The following is a 17,500-nucleotide window of genomic DNA, read 5'->3' on the forward strand; positions in this document are numbered from 1 at the left end:
CAACTCACAAGGTTCACCTACAAAATTCGGTTCCACTACAACTCACAAGGTTCACCGACAAAACAACTGTCTTATACTAAACACATTTTCTAAACAAATATAACATGCTAACGTTATTAGCACAAGCCTATGGCATTTTACATTGTATAAATTAGCCTAGCAACGAGCACAGATTTCCTCTGCTCATATGAAGCCAGGATAAATCACACACAAGACTTAAAATGCTATTTTTGTGGAGGCTTTATTGTCTTCACAATTTATTGTTTCTTATCTGTAAAATTAAAGTAAACGGTTTCAGCTTACAGAAAAAGACAGGTTGGTCTACATCGCCACAACGTGTAGTTACATTTCTGAGGAGGTGCACGTCAGGCTACGTCTACGCCATAGGTAAGACAACGATTGGATGCATAAGTACAAATCCAGCTTAATGGGATAGAGAGGGGACATTGGCCACCAACTTTACGCCTCTGGTCGACATGCACTTTAAATCGTTGATCACTGTATCATGGCTGGAGTGATCCTATCACAAGACAGCCTAGAGTTTTTTTGTTTTTTGTCATTATATGTTGTAACTTCCTGAACCTTCATTTCTACCATCAGTTTTTCAGAAAAACGGTTCCATATTAGTGTCATGTGTCTATCCTGTGTGCTCTTGTTCCAGTGCCAAAACAAAGTCATGTTTACTACCACATAACGAGGGGTGAGTACCAGAGGGATTTGACATTCGAATAACTTTCTGGGCCAGCCGAAACACTAATAACTATACTTTGTCCCCACAGTCTTTAATGATTTTAATCTTTAATGTTAAAACTTCATAAACATGTGGAGGACAGAGTACTTACTGAACAATATTCTGATCGTTATTGAAAAAAATATTTTCAAGTGAGTATGCAGTTACACCCTTTTTGGCCCCAAGTAGTTCAGTGTTGGTTTTTGACTAATAACTGAATTGGTTTAAAATTCTCAAATACACTTTTGACAGTAAAAAGTGCTCATCAATTTCAACCCGCAATATCACTTACAGTACACCCCTCTAATCTCACCACTTGTTGATGACACTGAAAGGATATATTCTACATATATTAGTCGCATTACTCCATCGTGATTATCTTCTCATACCTTGATATCTTTGAAAACATTTTAAAAGAAAGCCTGTGAGTTAGTATCGATGCAAGAACCAATGAGTTTGGTAGAGCTGTGGAAAAGGTAGGAGAAAGGAGGACTTTCCTATGAGGTATTATAAAAGTATCGCATTAATATTACTTCTATATTGGGGCATCGGTGGCTTAGTGGATAGAGCAGGCGCCCCATGTACAAGGCTGTTGCCACAGCGGCCTGGGTTCGACTCCAGCCTGTGGCCCTTTGCTGCATGTCTCTCTCCCTCCTTCACAATTCACTATCCTATCAATTAAAGGCAAAAATGCCCTAAAAAATATTACTTCTATATTATTATGTAACTGTGACATGGTGACATGGGTTCATGCAACATTGTGTGTCAGCCCAGTCCTTTCTTTCCATCCCACATTCCCTCTCTATCCTGATCAACCGAACGTATATGATATGAATAGTTTTTTAAAAAGTTGCAGTTGTGAATCTACATGTTTAATTAAACACTAAAACACTTTCATTACTGGTTTGCTTTAAGGAGCAGAAGCTGCTCGGTGAACTCGATGGCTCGGCTCAGTGGAGGCAAAGTGCCATTTGAAGCCGTTTTAATATGTAAAATACTTCCTTCACTCTCCCTCTGAAATCACTTTCAACAACTGCTGCAAACCGCTGGAGGAGGTGGAATCATGGGAGAGTTCGCTTTGCCCACAACGCTGTAAACACCACGTACAAATGTGCAGTGAAACCACGTCCGCACACACAAAGTACACACGGTTATACACTCGCTGACACACTGTGCGAGTGCACAAATTCACCGAAACTCTGCTGATACTGGTGGGCATACACAGGCGCAGTCGTTGCTGTCAACTCTTCCAAACACAACCTGCTTTGTATTAAGAGTCTCGGGGTCGGACCACACGCGAATATCCCAAGCGCACACACACGCTTGTGCATGCAACTGCACGTAACATAACAACATGCGTCCACTTTCCAACATTTGCACAGAAACACACACATGCAAACATGGTGCCACATCCTGTAAACACACACTAACACTCGCTGACAGCACTTTGAACTTCCTAAATTTTGGAAAACGTCAAAAATACCCTCATGTACTCACCATACACACACTTATATACGCTATATATAAACACACACAAATATACAGAAATATACAAACACAGAATAGCCTTCATTAAAACTTAAAGCTGTAAAAAAAAATGTGAATACTGCTGGCAACTAGCAGTAAAAATGCACACATACACAATCTCATAAACTTCACAAACCCTCAAAGTCTCCAAAATAAAAACTTTTTAACCTCCCTCATTAGCATGCTGCTGATATTCAGGGACCCACATTAAGGTAATATTAATATTACATCTGGAGTCCTGTATAAATATTTGATTAGAAATGCTCGGGGGCCTCATGTATGTTTACTGCACATAGTTCACCCAACATTAACATCAAGGATTTCCTTTTAACCATTTGGAATTCAGTATTTCCCTTGAAAATACAGGAAATATTGGTTTGGTTTACTAAGCCCATAAAACCTATAAAACATGAAAAAAAGGGAAAGAAAAAGATCAAAAACATAATAGTCTCGCCCACTGTCGGTGCGGAAGAAAAACTTACAGCACAAGGAGGACATTTTGGAGGAATAAAGAAAGAAACACTTATGTTGTTGTTTGCAGAATGAGTGTAGAAAATCCCTCAGGTAGAGAGCGAGCAAATTTGTGAGGTAAATAAGGAGGTAAGGCAACTGTGTGTGTGTGTGTGTGTGTGTGCAAACTTCCACAGTGAGGATTACTGGAAACTAGCTGTAAAAACACTACGAAACAACAGCAGACAGAATGAAATGTCTTCTTTAATAGCATCCGTCCTCGTGAAAATAAATCATATTTACTGGATATATCCACAGCTCAGCGCTAAACACACCGCGAAAGGGAAAGTGTTTAGATAATAGTAATAGTGTACGCATGTGACAGAGAGCCCGAGTTGATCTTGGCCGTGTCTTTGTTTTACATGGAGAACAACAAAGTCCCTAAATTAAACACTGACACTCTGTTCTTTAGCCTCGTATTTACCTTTTGATTTGAACTCTAGATTATATTGTAGATGAGTGAAACGGAACAAAAAGACTACTATTATTATTTCTCAATACTCATAGTATGCTGTTGACTGTATGCATGAAATACATGCACTTTAACCCTAATGTTCTGTTCGGGGTTCTCAGGACATTTGGGTCTTTAACATTTAAAAAAAACAACATGTTTAACATTGTTTTATCATCTTGAAACGTCATATTTTTTTCTTGATTTCACAAGAAGTGCTTAAAAACATGATTTTTAAGGCTGAAACCAAGATTGCTTTCATTACTGATTAATTTATTGCTTATAGTTTGATCTATATGTCTGAAAATAATGAAATCAGTCTTTATAATTCCTCATAGCCCAAGGTGATGTATTCATAAAGCTTGTTTTATTCAAACAAATATCCCAAATACATTCAGTTTACTATCAGAGATGACAGACAATCGAGAAGCTGGAAATTCAGCCAAGTCACCAGAATAAAATGTTCGCAATCTAAGTTTCTGCAAACCATGGATATGTCACATTTCATGTATCATAACCTTTCTAAAGTGACGTAGTTCAGATTACATGTACATGAGCTGCTGAGGAGGCAATGGTGGATGTTGTGACAGCTATGTGGCTGCCAATGAGGCTGCCAAACAGCAGCAGCAAACAACTGTTGCAGACCAACAAACAACAAAAGCGGGTATTTTTAACATCCCATCAGGACATTTCCATTCGAGGCTGTATTTTATTTGTATTTTAAGCCAAAACATGATCTTTGCATGACGCCTACCACATGTTTTTTTGTGCCTACATTAACCACAGCATTGTCCATCCATCCATCCATCCGTCCATTTTCAACCGCTTATCCGGGGCTGGGTCACGGGGGCAGCAGGCCAAGCAAAGCACCCCAGACATCACTCTCCCCAGCAACGCTTTCCAGCTCCTCCTGGGGGACTTCAGGGTGTTCCCAGACCAGATGAGATATGTAATCCCTCCAGCGTGTTCTGGGTCTGCCCCGGGGCCTCCTACCAGTGGGGCGTGCCCCAAAAACACCTCCAGTGGGAGGCGCCCAGGAGGCATCCTGATCAGATGCCCGAACCACCTCAACTGACCCCTTTTGACGCAAAGGAGCAGCGACTCTAATCTGCTTATATCCGCGATCTCATTCTTTCTGTCACTACCCAAAGCTCATGACCATAGAAAACTTTGAGGAAACGGACTTTTCGGACCTTGAGCACCTTGCACGGCATGGGCACACTAGTGCCCAGGCAGGGGCTGGCCCCAGGCGTGCCACAACGTTGTGACAACATAAAATTGAAGACTGAAAAGTAAAGAAATGTAAAGTTTCAACACATCTGCTACATATGAAATGTACAAATGTAGCATATCCATGGTTTGTAGAAATGAAGCTCTAGCGAAAGTGCAATCAGGAAGATGATACCTTTTCATGCTTAGGCTGTACCTTTCTTCCTCACCCTGCCATTCACTCCTTGCACGCATGCTCACGCTCTGTCTCTGGCTGTCAGTGTTCAGGGATGTCAGTGGAGTCATCAGCTGATCTACAGCTGATCCACAATCAACCCGTAGCATATGGACACACCTCCTCAGTCAGTCTATCATCTCACTGCTCCTTTCATGCCGTACCTCCACCTCCCCATCACCACCTAGCCTTCTCAGATGCAGCCTCTATTCACTTCAGCAGTCATCAACCAAAGTCAGGAGCCACCTCCATCTCCACCTCCACCAGTGTCTGCACTCCATGAGGGGATTTATCTTACTGCCGCTCAGATGTCCTACGATCACAAAAAATCTCCCTCTGGTGTCCAAGCGCCAAAGACTTGTGTTAAATCTTATCAGCATAAATCATCTGTTAATCGGTGCACTTATAATTTGCATTGAACTTTATCTTTATTTCATTCTTCTGTCTCTCCTGATTGAAATGTACAGTGCCAACATTTGTCTTGACTGGGTTGAAAAATTACGAAAACGACTGATTGACTGTAAAAATGGCTGCTGATCAATTAATCAACTACTTGCTGCAGCTTTAGTATTGACAGTAATCCCAAATAAGTCTATTTAAATGCCAGTTTGTTTGCATTACATTGTATGTATTATGTATGTGTATGTATTAATGCATTGCTCATTTAAAATGTAAAGCATAATATCTGTCCCATTAACGCCATTTATGTAACCACCATGAAGGTAAGCTCAGTTTGTGGCAAAGCAAAGTATTCCTAGATTAATTCTTGCTGCATATTGAGGTTTAATAGTGTCAGAGGAAAATAAAAAAAATATGCAAAGGAGAAAAAATGGTTGATGTTGCACTCTGTGTCTGTTAGATCCCAAACAGCGAGGAAGTGAAGCAGCAAAACACCAGGATTAATATTATAATACTACAACAAAGCAAAATATAACAGGATGAGAAAGCATAATTTACTGAACTGTAGATTTGTCTATTTTCTGTAAACAAAACTGTAAACAAAAAGTGTTTTTCATTTTCCCCCAGTGCTGGGAACGGTGTGTGCATGTAGGTATTTTAATTAGATGATTCTCAGCAGTCATCCCCACTGTAGTGTTGTCACCTATTAGCTGGCAAAGTATTTCTTGCATGTGTGTTTGTGTGTAAGGGACAGGAAAAAAAGTGTGCATGGGTCTGTGATAATGTGTGTGTGTGTGTGTGTGTGTGTGTGTGTGTGTGTGTGTGTGTGTGTGTGTGTGTGCCTGCTTGTTGTCACCCATTAGCTGACAAATCCCTGCACCACCTCAATGCTCAGAGTCATACGGGACCTCAAAGGGATCACACACACACACACACACACACACACACATAGAGACACAATGCAATTCCTTTTAAAGCTACAGAGACCTTGATGTCAGACATTTGGCAGTGGATGAGGAGTTCCTTAGCGCAAGATCAAAACAACCAGAAAAAAAAAAAAAGACAAGACGAGGAGAGAAAAAAAAAGGACAGAAGAAGAAAAAGAAGTCTTCTGTCGTCTACCAGACAGCAAGGCAATGCTAACTTTTTCTTTTGTTTCTTTCCCCCTCTAGAGTTGAATCACAAAACACCAGAACAACAGCGATGAAAAAGCTGACAAGACGGCAGGGGGAACAGTGGCTGTGCGAGTTGAAAAGGAAAGAGAGAGCAGAGAAGGAGCTGGCGCTGGGGAGACCTTTACAGCACAGCAGAGCGCTCAAAACACTCAGACCACCAGATTTATGCAGGAAACAGAAGGGAGAAGTGGTTATTATGTGGTCGATCACAATGTGTAGGTCAGAGAAATTTCAATGTGATTTTGATGTGTCTGTTAAAAAAGACAAAATTCAGACTTTTGGTTTCTGCAGGCTGAAATCACATTACGGAGTCACCTCTCGAGTGCAGATAGGAATATTTAAAAGTCAGAAAAGAAGAAGACGAGGGACTTTTTGAATCTCGGGATGTGGACAATGCTTAACGTGACACACTTAAAGAAATAGTTGGACATATTCACCTTCTTGACAAAAGTAAGATGATAACTGTCCATTAAATATGGAGCCAGTTAGCCTAGCTTAGCATAAAGAATGGAAACAGGGGGAAACAGCTAGTCTGGTCGTGTCCACAGATGAAAAATAGTGATGGGGGGAAATAAACAAATCTTTTTGCACAACTTTTTTAGTGTCCCAACCTTCCACTCACCCACTCACTGTTATCGTCAGGTACTGGCTCACGCTGCCTGCTATGGTAAGTAAATGAGAAGCGACTGAATCTGACTTGAGTCAAGACCTCTGCCAACAAAGGCCAATGGTGTATTCACATGTTCCTCGCATGGTATTTCCTCTGACTAAGGTGTGTTCATGAGCTTTAAGTTGGAATGTGGAAACAACATGGCTGCTATAAAGGAGATGTGTCGTATGATCAGAGTGCTAAAACAACACATTGATAATGAAGAGCAAAGGAAATGGATCAGGTGAGCCATGATATATGAATAGGAACTAATTTTTAGATCATTCCAACACTATATAAACGCAGCACAAGGCTGCAGAGGACGCTGGGGCGTCTGCTACTTGCCCCTCAAAGATCGACAGATCGTTTGTCAGTGACATTTCTGTGACATCATATTGAATTTACATAGCCTACTGTACGAGTTGGATGCTGAATCATTGCATTAAAATTAGTATTTTTCGGGATGCACCGATTGTGTGTGGGCTGATACCGATACCAGTGTTTAAATTAACAATGTAGCTGATACAGATGTTTTGTTGTCATCGCTAATTTTGTTTTTGTTGTTATTTGTTCCCTCTTTTGTGCTGGAGAAACAAAGAAATCTTTGTTAAAAAAAAAAAAAAAAATCCTATCCTATCCTAATATATCTATTGTATATTGCTGTGAAGACATCAAAAAAATTCTCTTTATTCAAGTTTTTTGCCAAAAACTGCCTTTTACAAGATGACATTTGAACACATCATGAGAACATGATTATTTGCCTTCACCTAACAGCTTGGACGCAACATAATGCAGCTCATTACGACCTCCATCAGCAGTTAGTATCAGCCACTAGCTGCTAACAGCTAACAGCTGACGTTAACTAGCTCTCCTTCTGCCCATGTCAACACAGACTTGTTGTTCACAACATAGCATTATCAAGGAAGCAATAGAGTCCCTGATGTGCTGATAGTGAGTTTACTGCATCCTTTCATCCCAACGGTATCCGAGGGAAAATCTCTGTTCGTTCCAAATATGTGCTCTGCTGTCCCCGGGACGAAGGGACACCGTCAGTCTTGAGCCCTGCTTTTTAGCCTGTTCAAAATTGAAAATGGAAAAACATCGACCACCGCCCTCGGTTAATGCCATCTAGTTTGTCCATAGCAGTCAACAAGGTGAATATCAGCCAATCAGCTCTAGCTGTCGACTGTGAACAGGCTATATCAGTGTCACGAAGAAACTGACATCATATTTTGAAAAAATGTCACAAAACTCAAAGGTTCGAAATATTTACATGTATCAACTCGAAGGCCCAATACTTTTAAAAGAATCAGCTCATCACTAGTAAAAAAAGAAGTCCACCTACTAGCAAAGTTCACTCACGAACACGTTACATCTTGTTTGTTTAATCTGTTCAAAAACCCAAGTGTGACCACAAGTCGCGGTTCACGAGCAGTTATTTGCCGAACTATTTCTTGGCTAGGAGCAGCGACTTCCTGGTGTCTCCCCTGATTGCCTGGCAACACAATCAGACCATAAAAGATTGTGTAACCTTGGTTGAACATTTAAAACACTGTCCAAACTGTTTAACAAAAATATGACAGGAACAAAATGTAGAGTGATTTCTCTATAAAAGCCACAAAGACAGAAACCTAAGCAGAAGTAAGAGGAACTCTGAGCAAAAGTTCACAGCTGTCCAACTTAATGAAGGCGATATAGTGCTTGAACATTTTTATTGTTTGCTGTGGTAGCCTGAAATTTGAACTTGGTGCGAGTATCGTGACAGGACTGTAATGGAGGGGTGCAAGAAAGAACCAATAATGCTTCCTCTTCAAAGAGGCAGTGATGTGACAGAGGAAGGGAGCGGAGTGAAAGTCAAGGTGTCTCCTTCAAAGACAGACAGACATGATGAGAATGATTAAAAACAGAGTTTATGACAGAGTGAAGGAGATGAGAGAGTGTCTTGATGCAAGGACAAGAAGTGTGACACTGAAGGAGAGCGCGATGAGAGACAGGGAGACAGTGACGGAGGGAGAAAAATAGGCGTGTGGTACTAACCTTGAGGCAAGACTGGGTAGAACGGGAGACGGCGTTGCATTGTAAAGATAAAAGAAAGGGAAAGAGAGACAGGGAAGGAGAGGAAAAGGTGAGACAGGAGTTGAGTGCTAGGTTAGCCAGCTTGATCACTCTTCAAAGACGAAAGAGATGAGAGACAGAGGAGCTGACAGAGAGACAGCCAGAGAGACATAATTAACCATAGCAACAGAGCGGGCACATAAACACAGAGACAGGCATGACCAAGCAAACAGCCAGGCAGGCACACACACGGTCACATTAACAGGTTAAACGCAAGCAGCTCGTCTTTTTTCGGTGGGGTTAAGAGAGGCCTGCTCACCTCACATGACATCAAGGGCACACAGGGAGACAAAACCGCAAACACAAGCCATAGAAAGCGAGCAATTAGCCAATCAAAGCATAAGCGTGCTCACTATGAATTATTTCTCCTTCAATGGTTTTCATATCGCAGAGGACTTCTTTCCCTTCCCGCGGGGGCCGCTTGAAAAGCACGCAGCTCGTGGATTTGTGGTCTCCGCCGAAAGGCATATGCTATGCAATCGTTAAGATATGAAATCTGGAGAAAAATTCACTTCCTCAATTGGTTGACCTCAAAATAATTCCACACGATCACTCCTCGTGTGTTTGGTTGAACTGGCACAGCCCGACCTCCAGGGTGAGCTTATGCCTGGGAACGCACGCTAATGACGGCGTGCCAGAGACAAATTGTCCATTACAGAACAATATAACACGCAATAAACTTCTCTAATTTCCCATTACTCAGGTTTATACTCTACATCACTCTCAACCTCCTTCATTTTTCTCTCCTTTTCTCCCCTTTCCAGTCTTTTCTGTCAGTTTCATTTTCTGTTTCCCTCTCCCCTCTATGTTGTCTGCTCTGTTCTTTCTCCCTCTGCGCCTCCACCCGTTATTTCATTTCTGTCTCCCTGTTTTTCTCCCTCTGCCACCACCTTCCTTTCCCCTTCCTCCTTCTTTCCCTCACTCTGTTTTCCACTCTTCCATCCAAATCCTTTATTTTGGCCATCAGGGCAGATTTTCAGCTCCATTTCCCCTCAGTGTGAAGTCACTCAGTCTGCTCCAATTACCATCTTAGTTACTGAAATAAATAACCTGGTACCATTACAGCTGGATTTAAACTAGAGGGGGGAGAAAGAGAGACACACAGAGGGTTGATTTTTACCCTTGTTTAACCCACATCTGATCTTTTCATTAGTAATGTTCCCGCTGCTCACTCATAGCCCAGGGTTAGCCTTGGTGCCAAGCTAAGAGTTGGCCACAGGCGAATGTATCCTCCTCTGACGTACCTGTTAGCTCCAGGCTAAGTCTTATAATTCACAGCAGGGTTTGGTAGCCCTGGGACAAAGTCAGTATTAGTACATGTTATGTTACAGGGTCAGTGCTTGCGGGTTCAAAACAGCCGAGTTGCTGAATATGTTATTATCTGAAACAGGGGACGTTTGTTAATCCGTGGCTTTCCAAATATTTTTACAGTTACCGACATCTGTAAGCAGCCAAGAAAAGAGCCGCTGGGTTGAAATGTCTCAGCGGTACCTTAACAGTAGTTTCAGTAGAGGCAGCAGTAAGAAGTAACACAAGAGGAAAAATGAAGATCATAGAGATTCTCCATTTGCTAAATTCCTGTCATAGCTTAGCAACCGTAATTAGCGCAGATATGGAGTCTTCCATGTATGGAATAGCACTGTAGTTAAAATTTTTGGGGTTTGTTTTTTTCGTAGGCTTTCCAAAACCCAAAACACAGGAGCCTACGTTTAAAAAATGTATTATTAAACTGTGTGTGTCTGTTCCAAAGTAGGGCCTGTGTCCACATAGCGTTTTTCGTCAGCGGTAGTAGGGCGCTGGGGAGCACTTCATCCCAGTGCTGTTTTTAATGACGTGCTGTGCATGGGTTTTGTTTCTATGACAACATTATCTTGACATTAACATTAGCTAGGTAGCTAATGCAATGCTACATTAACAGAGGATTGAATACACAGTTAACAGACTTACAACGGTACAGTAATAGAAGCACAACACTAACCAACAACATCCAGCATCCACGGGCAGTTTTGCTCGCACAAATGGGCTTTTCTGTCTTGCTGTGACGGTAGCCTGGCTAAAAAAGTGGCAGTGGTGACGCCAGCGCCTTTCTGACAAGTTCAGAATTTTTTAACAAAAAGCCCTCGAAGCGCCTGCACAAAAAAGGCGGACTGCTTTGAAAAAAGATGCTAGACACAGTGGCTTTTCTCTAGGCAGCCGCACTGCGAACAGTTGAAAAAGACACAGGCACTGATAGAAAACGCTTTGTTGACACAGGAACTAAGCTGCAATTAACAGCCAGAGAACTACCTTAGTAGCCTACCTACAGTAAAATATGAAAACGGTTATATGAAAACATTCTGATCTTACATTTTTCTTCTATTAAGTGCATATTTAAGACCCCTTTTACAAGATTTTAGTTTTAAACAATGGCAACATTCGGTCAGATACTATGGATTTATTAAGAGAACTGGATACAGCTTTGGAGGCAGGGTCTTGTCTACTCCTATGAAAGATGCTCAATGGTGCATGTCACATTTTTCACATTATAAAATTATCTGGATCTTTCACATCCTGGGGCCCACAGAGCAGGTGCACTAGACACTTAGGGCAGCCGAGTGGCTACCTTCCGGTTTAACGCTCCGCTAACTTTAATGGGGGTAAATTGATTTAATCATGCGTCTCTTCTAGACTTTAGAAATGTTACAAGACTGAATGCATCAAATCCTGACAGTGAAAGGAGTCATTTTGTGGGGGCTGTGACGCTCAAAAATCCACTGATTTACAGACATCTCTTTCACCATATACGTCAATGGGGAAAATGTCTTTTTGAGCGCAAAAGCATCACGTGATGTTGTAATTCCATGTTTGGCCACTATTCAAAATTGGCTTCAAAGCCTGGCACTGTTTCTTGGGGCTTGCTAAAAACAAGGTGTTCAAACAACTCCTGAGAGCAATTATGACATCTTAAATTGCACCAATCAGGAGCAAAACAGAACCATGACACTCATCATGCACTTAGTCTCTAATCTCTGCCTGCTAAAAAAAACCAAACTGATGTCTCATACTTGTCAAGGTTATGTTTTTATACCTGTATGATATATGTTTAACTATGCAGATTTTATTAAAGTGGAATTACTTGTTTAATGGATAATGTTTTAACTATATATATATATATATATATATATATATATATATTCTTGGGAGTTTACTGTTGCCTTTAGTATTCATATAAAGGTATTAAGTGTGTTGATGGCCCCTGCACTTGAGAGCAGATGTGACATTTGACTTTTAGTGTTCCAAACAATATTGTGACTCTAACATTGCTTGCAAAAACATCTGATGACAGTCAACGAGTCGAAGACAGGCACAGATCCTCCCCTAGCTTAATTAACAAGCTAGCCACGGCTGACAAAATCTGCAGGGAGGTTACCTTCGTCTGAAATCAGGGACCTATTATTTCAAAAATTACTAATACAGTTTGAGTGGTAAATCTGTCACGGTCATCACTGTTGACTTGAAAGCTTGAAAGGCGTAGCAATGGTAACTAATGGCGACGGGAATGAGCACACAGTCAGTTCTGCCCTTTTTCTGACCGCGCTTCACCATGTCAACACTTAACCGCAGCCTTAAATTAGCCAGGGATAGTTTCCCTCATCATACATCTAACAGCTAAATGAAACCACTGAATGTGAAGATTTAAAAAGTATCATACCTCCTCTAATATAACCAATTCAAACCGCACACTTCACAGTAATGACTGTGCATGTGCCAGTGTGTAAAAGGATAGTTAAATTCTCTCATAAAAATCTACTTTATCTTAATTTAACTGTTACAAGATAGTCTTCTCAAACACATGACACTAAACCTAGATTTAATACCTCTCCTGTTTCCTAAGAGCAACAGGCAAAGTTCAGATATTAAATATCAGATGCAGAGAAGATTTTGTTTTATTGTGATCCACCAGGAGGATGAAACATCTTTCAAACACATATGATGTAAGGTCTTTAAAAATCCCACATGTTCATCCATTTGCCGTTTTAAATGGTTATTAAGTTACACTACGATGTTGCCCACAAAGCTAGCTGTTGTAAATCTGCATCTGTGGCTACTGGCAGACTAAATAACACACACAGACACACACACACACACACACACACACACACACACACACACACACACACACCCAACACACACCCAACACACACACAGTTAAACCCACCAGTTTGAAGTCAGCAGGTGCTGAATTATTAATAGTCTAGTATTTCTACTGGCCAGACGGAGACACAGTGAGGAAACACTGAATCTCCCTAAAATCATTAACAACCATTAGTCTTACAGTCAAACTACTAAACCCATAGACAGACACACAGAGAGTGGGAGTGGGTACAAATCGTGTCCAAGGAAGAAACCGGAGGAAGAGATTAAAGAGGCAGAGAGAGAGAAGGCGCAGACAGAGAGCATACGATAGTTCAGAAATCAAAGGCGTCAAGAGGCGTAAAAACACACAGACGGACCAGTTTTCATAACCGCAGACAGCTCTGACCTGTCTAACCCTCGAAGACAAACTTTGTTCTCACTAGTCTTACTAAAATATACCTCTTTGTACACGGACCACCGACTGCTGCGAGGACCCTACTGGAAACTGTTTCTTATTATTTCACAAAAAGATTCGCACTTATGAGGAACTAAAGGTGCTTGAAAACTCACAAAACTTCACACACGCATCAGAAGCAGTGAAATATTTGATACTCAGTAGGTCTTGTGCTGGGTTGTGACAAAATAGCTCGTTAGCACTCCCTACAAAATTTCAATGAAGAAGTCCTGGCAGGTTTCACCTAGATGTACAAAAATTGGGAGGCACATGCAAAATCCCAAGGCTCTTGGTGCCACCTAAACCAAAAGGAAGTCAGCCATTTTGGATTTCCTTTTCATTTTAGTGCTTTTATTTTAACCATTTCCAGGTGTTGTCCTTTAACTAACTCCTCCAAGAGATTTCACGAGATCGACTTCAAATTTCGTCTGTAATCTAAAGATGTTAGCGATGCTAAACGGTGAACCTTTTGAGTTCTCATTGAACAGTGTGGTCATGGCGAGGAGTCGAATTTCCATGTTTTGCCATGAAATAGGAAGTGGTTTTTAACACAATTAGCAGATCAACCCTTAACTTCACATTTGAGAGTCCCGGCATGAAGTCATGTATGTGCAAATATTGATTTAAAGTCATAGTGCTACCTACTTAACAGAAAACGACATGTTTTATACTTTGATGTACTGCGCCTAGCATGTTGACCATGGTGATGCTTTATGGTAAAAAATCGTCAGTTTTCGGTGTTGCCGTGGTGTGAATTTTGATGTTTCAGTATGACATAGGAACTGTTGTAACTTGAGTTTACATGGTCCAATCTGCTCCAAATTTCACATACTGGATAAAAGACCAGACCTGAAGACATCTACATGAACATGGTGAGTCACAGTCATAGTGCCACCTACTGACAACAGGAAGTTAGCCTTATGTGACAAAGATCATCCGATTTCCGTGAAATTTACATGCTGTGGTCTGCAGGTGATATACAGCAACATATTATTAGTGTTTGTTCTCTAGCACCACACAGTGGAGACAGAAAGTAGTACAAAATAAATACCTCATTATACCTCATTTTTGGCGCCACAAACTGCTCACAAGAAACAATGCCAAAGTCGTACTCGCATTGTGAAACGCATAGCTGCTGCAACCGTCATCCCACCAGTACCTCCGACATACTGAAAGGTGCGATGGCCCCTTTAACACTGTTTACCGCTTTAATTTCAATCATGATTTTACTGTGGCCATTAGAAAAAAGACAACTGACCCTACTTAAGAGGTGGTTTTTGTGAAAGAAGTTACTTCCCTGTTTTTTTTAGTCCTCTTCATACCGAAATACGCATAACAGACACACAGGCAGAACAACAGAATGAAACAAATATTCAGGGAGACGGGGAAACACAGAGGCAGGCAGGCATGCATGCTGACAGATAATCAGATACAGATAGAAAGAAAAGACAGATTAAGGTTAAGACTAGAGGTAGATATAGTCTACATAGACACACGTAAAGAGTGAGAAACAGACAGGTTAAGCAAAATAACGTAGACAGGTATAAAAGTCGTTAGAAACAGACAAACCATTCCTATTAGCATGAAAAAGTACAAAAAACGGAGTGAACTGTCCAGACTCCTAATGAAAAAAAGAGTGGGTTAAACTCTGCGAGTCAGGCATCCTTGGCTGAAAGTAAAACAAAAGTGAAGCGTGAAAACAGAGCCACTAAATGAAAGAGTTGCATCATTGACAGGAACAGCGGCTCAAAGAGTTTCAGGCTGTACAGCAGAGGCTCTGGTGCCAAACTGCGCCCTCATTTTACAAACTTTTGGGAGCAGTTTGGCTTGTCATGCTGCAATATAACAGACGACAGAAACTTCTGCTGATGAGAGTACAACTCGTGCCGATGACTGACCTTTAGGGGGATTTGTTTCATTCCGCAAACAGTCCAAAAAAGCTGTGCTAGAGAGGCTTGGCGAAGATTCAGTCAATGCTGCAACTCTTTGATGGCGATTATTAGTGAACATACTCAGCTCTGTCCCATGTGGAAAAGGCTTTCAAAACATGAAGAATCTCTTTGACGAGTCACAGTCTTTTTATTTTCTTTAACATGCTGCAATTAGCGGCCATTATCAGTTCATCTGCTGATTATTTTCTAATGAATTTAATTAATTGTGTTGCCTATAAAATGTCATAAAACAGAGAAAAATAAGCATTATAATTTCTCTGAGCCCAATGTGACCTGTTCAAATTAGGGGTGTCAACAGTTAACCATATTTTAACTGGTTACACATGTCAGTCTATAGGTTAATTTTGCTATTCTTCACTTTATCGCAACCAGGTCTGGTGGGAGCTAGCAAGCAGTGTAGCTCATTCGGAGATTATGACTGGTAACACCATCCCGACCTAACAGTGTTGCTGTAGAAATATTGCGCAGGTTGCCCTAGTGAGAAAGCAGCTACATTTTGAGTTGCAAACCTCCTGTGGCATTGTTAACTATGTCAGCACTGTTAGCTCTGTTAGCACAGCTAGCAGTGTCAGCACGGCTAGCTGTGCTAACATGGTTAACTACGCTAAAGAGGTCTTGCTGCTGAAAATGAAGCCACTTACTTACCTGGGCTATATAGGGAGGGTAGCCACCATGTTCACACAGCAACGCCATCCTGCCACCAGATGGCGTTACTTGCAGTAATCCCCAAAGAAGTGGTGCCACTAGCTAGCATTCACCAGACCGGGGCGGTGTGTAGTGCTGAGTGGCCAAGGTTAATGTTAGCTAACCAGTGGAGACCGGAGGGTGGGCCGTGGGCACTGTGTTTCTGCATATTAACACGGCTAGCCATCTGTTTGTCAGCAAAGCCAACAGAAAATAAAATAAAAGGCAATACATTTACATCACAAAACATTAAAATTTCACCACCTGTAAATGGCTAATGCCTAAAGTTCACTGAGTCAATGGAGTGCCAGACTAAAAAGAAAGGCCTCTTGTATTTTCCATCATTTGATTTAGCCTTTTTTTGGTAAAAATTAAGCAGTTAGTAACCAGTTATTTATGGGCGCCTGGCTATTGAAAACAAACTTAACCGAAAGTGACATGCCTTATTGCTCGTTTTATGTGAATTCAAAGGAAAGGAATTCTTACTTTTTTTTGGTATTTTGCAAGAAAATGACTGAAATGATTGTTCAGTGTTATGTATTATATTCGTCAGATGCTGTCAGACAACATATTAATCTGAATGTAGGAACCTCTGACCCATGTGCATATGAATCCACTACATGCCTTTCATCTATGATCATCTGTCATGGTTCGAGGTTTAGTGTCAAATGGGACAAATTGAGGCACAAACGAATTACTGAAGCGTTTAACTCCAAATAACTTTTCCACATGGGACTGGTTGCTCTCATAGTGCTCTCATACCCCGTCCTCCGACAAGCAAAGTGAGTTTTGTCGTGCATCTGTCTAATTGACTGACAGGGCCTCCAGCCACTCACGTGCCCAGGTAGTCCCACACCAGCCCCCCCATTGGCTGCTGGGAGGCAGCGGGGGGAGGCGCCTGTTTTCGCGACTGCTGAGGACGCCACAGATGAGAAGAAGAGGGAGTTCTGGGGTGTGATGGCCGCATACACACACACAATCGAACATAAACGCACTCACGCAGATGCAGAGTCACATGGATGCATATATATTATGCATACACACATGTGAATAAGGTACAATGATAGAAATAAGAAAAGATGAGTGATCCCAGAGGAAATTAAACCGATGTGGAAGGAGAAAAAGGGAAGAAAGAAGGAAAAGCTTGAGGTGAGAAAAAGGTAAGATTTATGGATTAGTACCGCAGGGAAGATTACCATAGACTCCAACAGCTTGAAATTTGATAGAAAATGGACGACAAAGTGGAGTCCAATCTAAAATTAAATGATCAATTCAACAAGAAAAGACAGTCCTG

At 41.3% G+C, this 17,500-nt stretch overlaps 1 protein-coding gene across 4 annotated transcripts in view; it reads right to left on the reverse strand.

Moving 5' to 3' along the window:
- The window catches only part of LOC126385035 (ELKS/Rab6-interacting/CAST family member 1-like), a 211,662-nt gene that overhangs the window by 117,451 nt on the left and 76,711 nt on the right, over window positions 1-17,500 (reverse strand). The window lies entirely within an intron of this gene.

This window comes from Epinephelus moara, chromosome 23 (genome assembly GCF_006386435.1).
Source record: "Epinephelus moara isolate mb chromosome 23, YSFRI_EMoa_1.0, whole genome shotgun sequence".
NCBI classification, from domain to species: Eukaryota; Metazoa; Chordata; class Actinopteri; order Perciformes; family Serranidae; genus Epinephelus; species Epinephelus moara.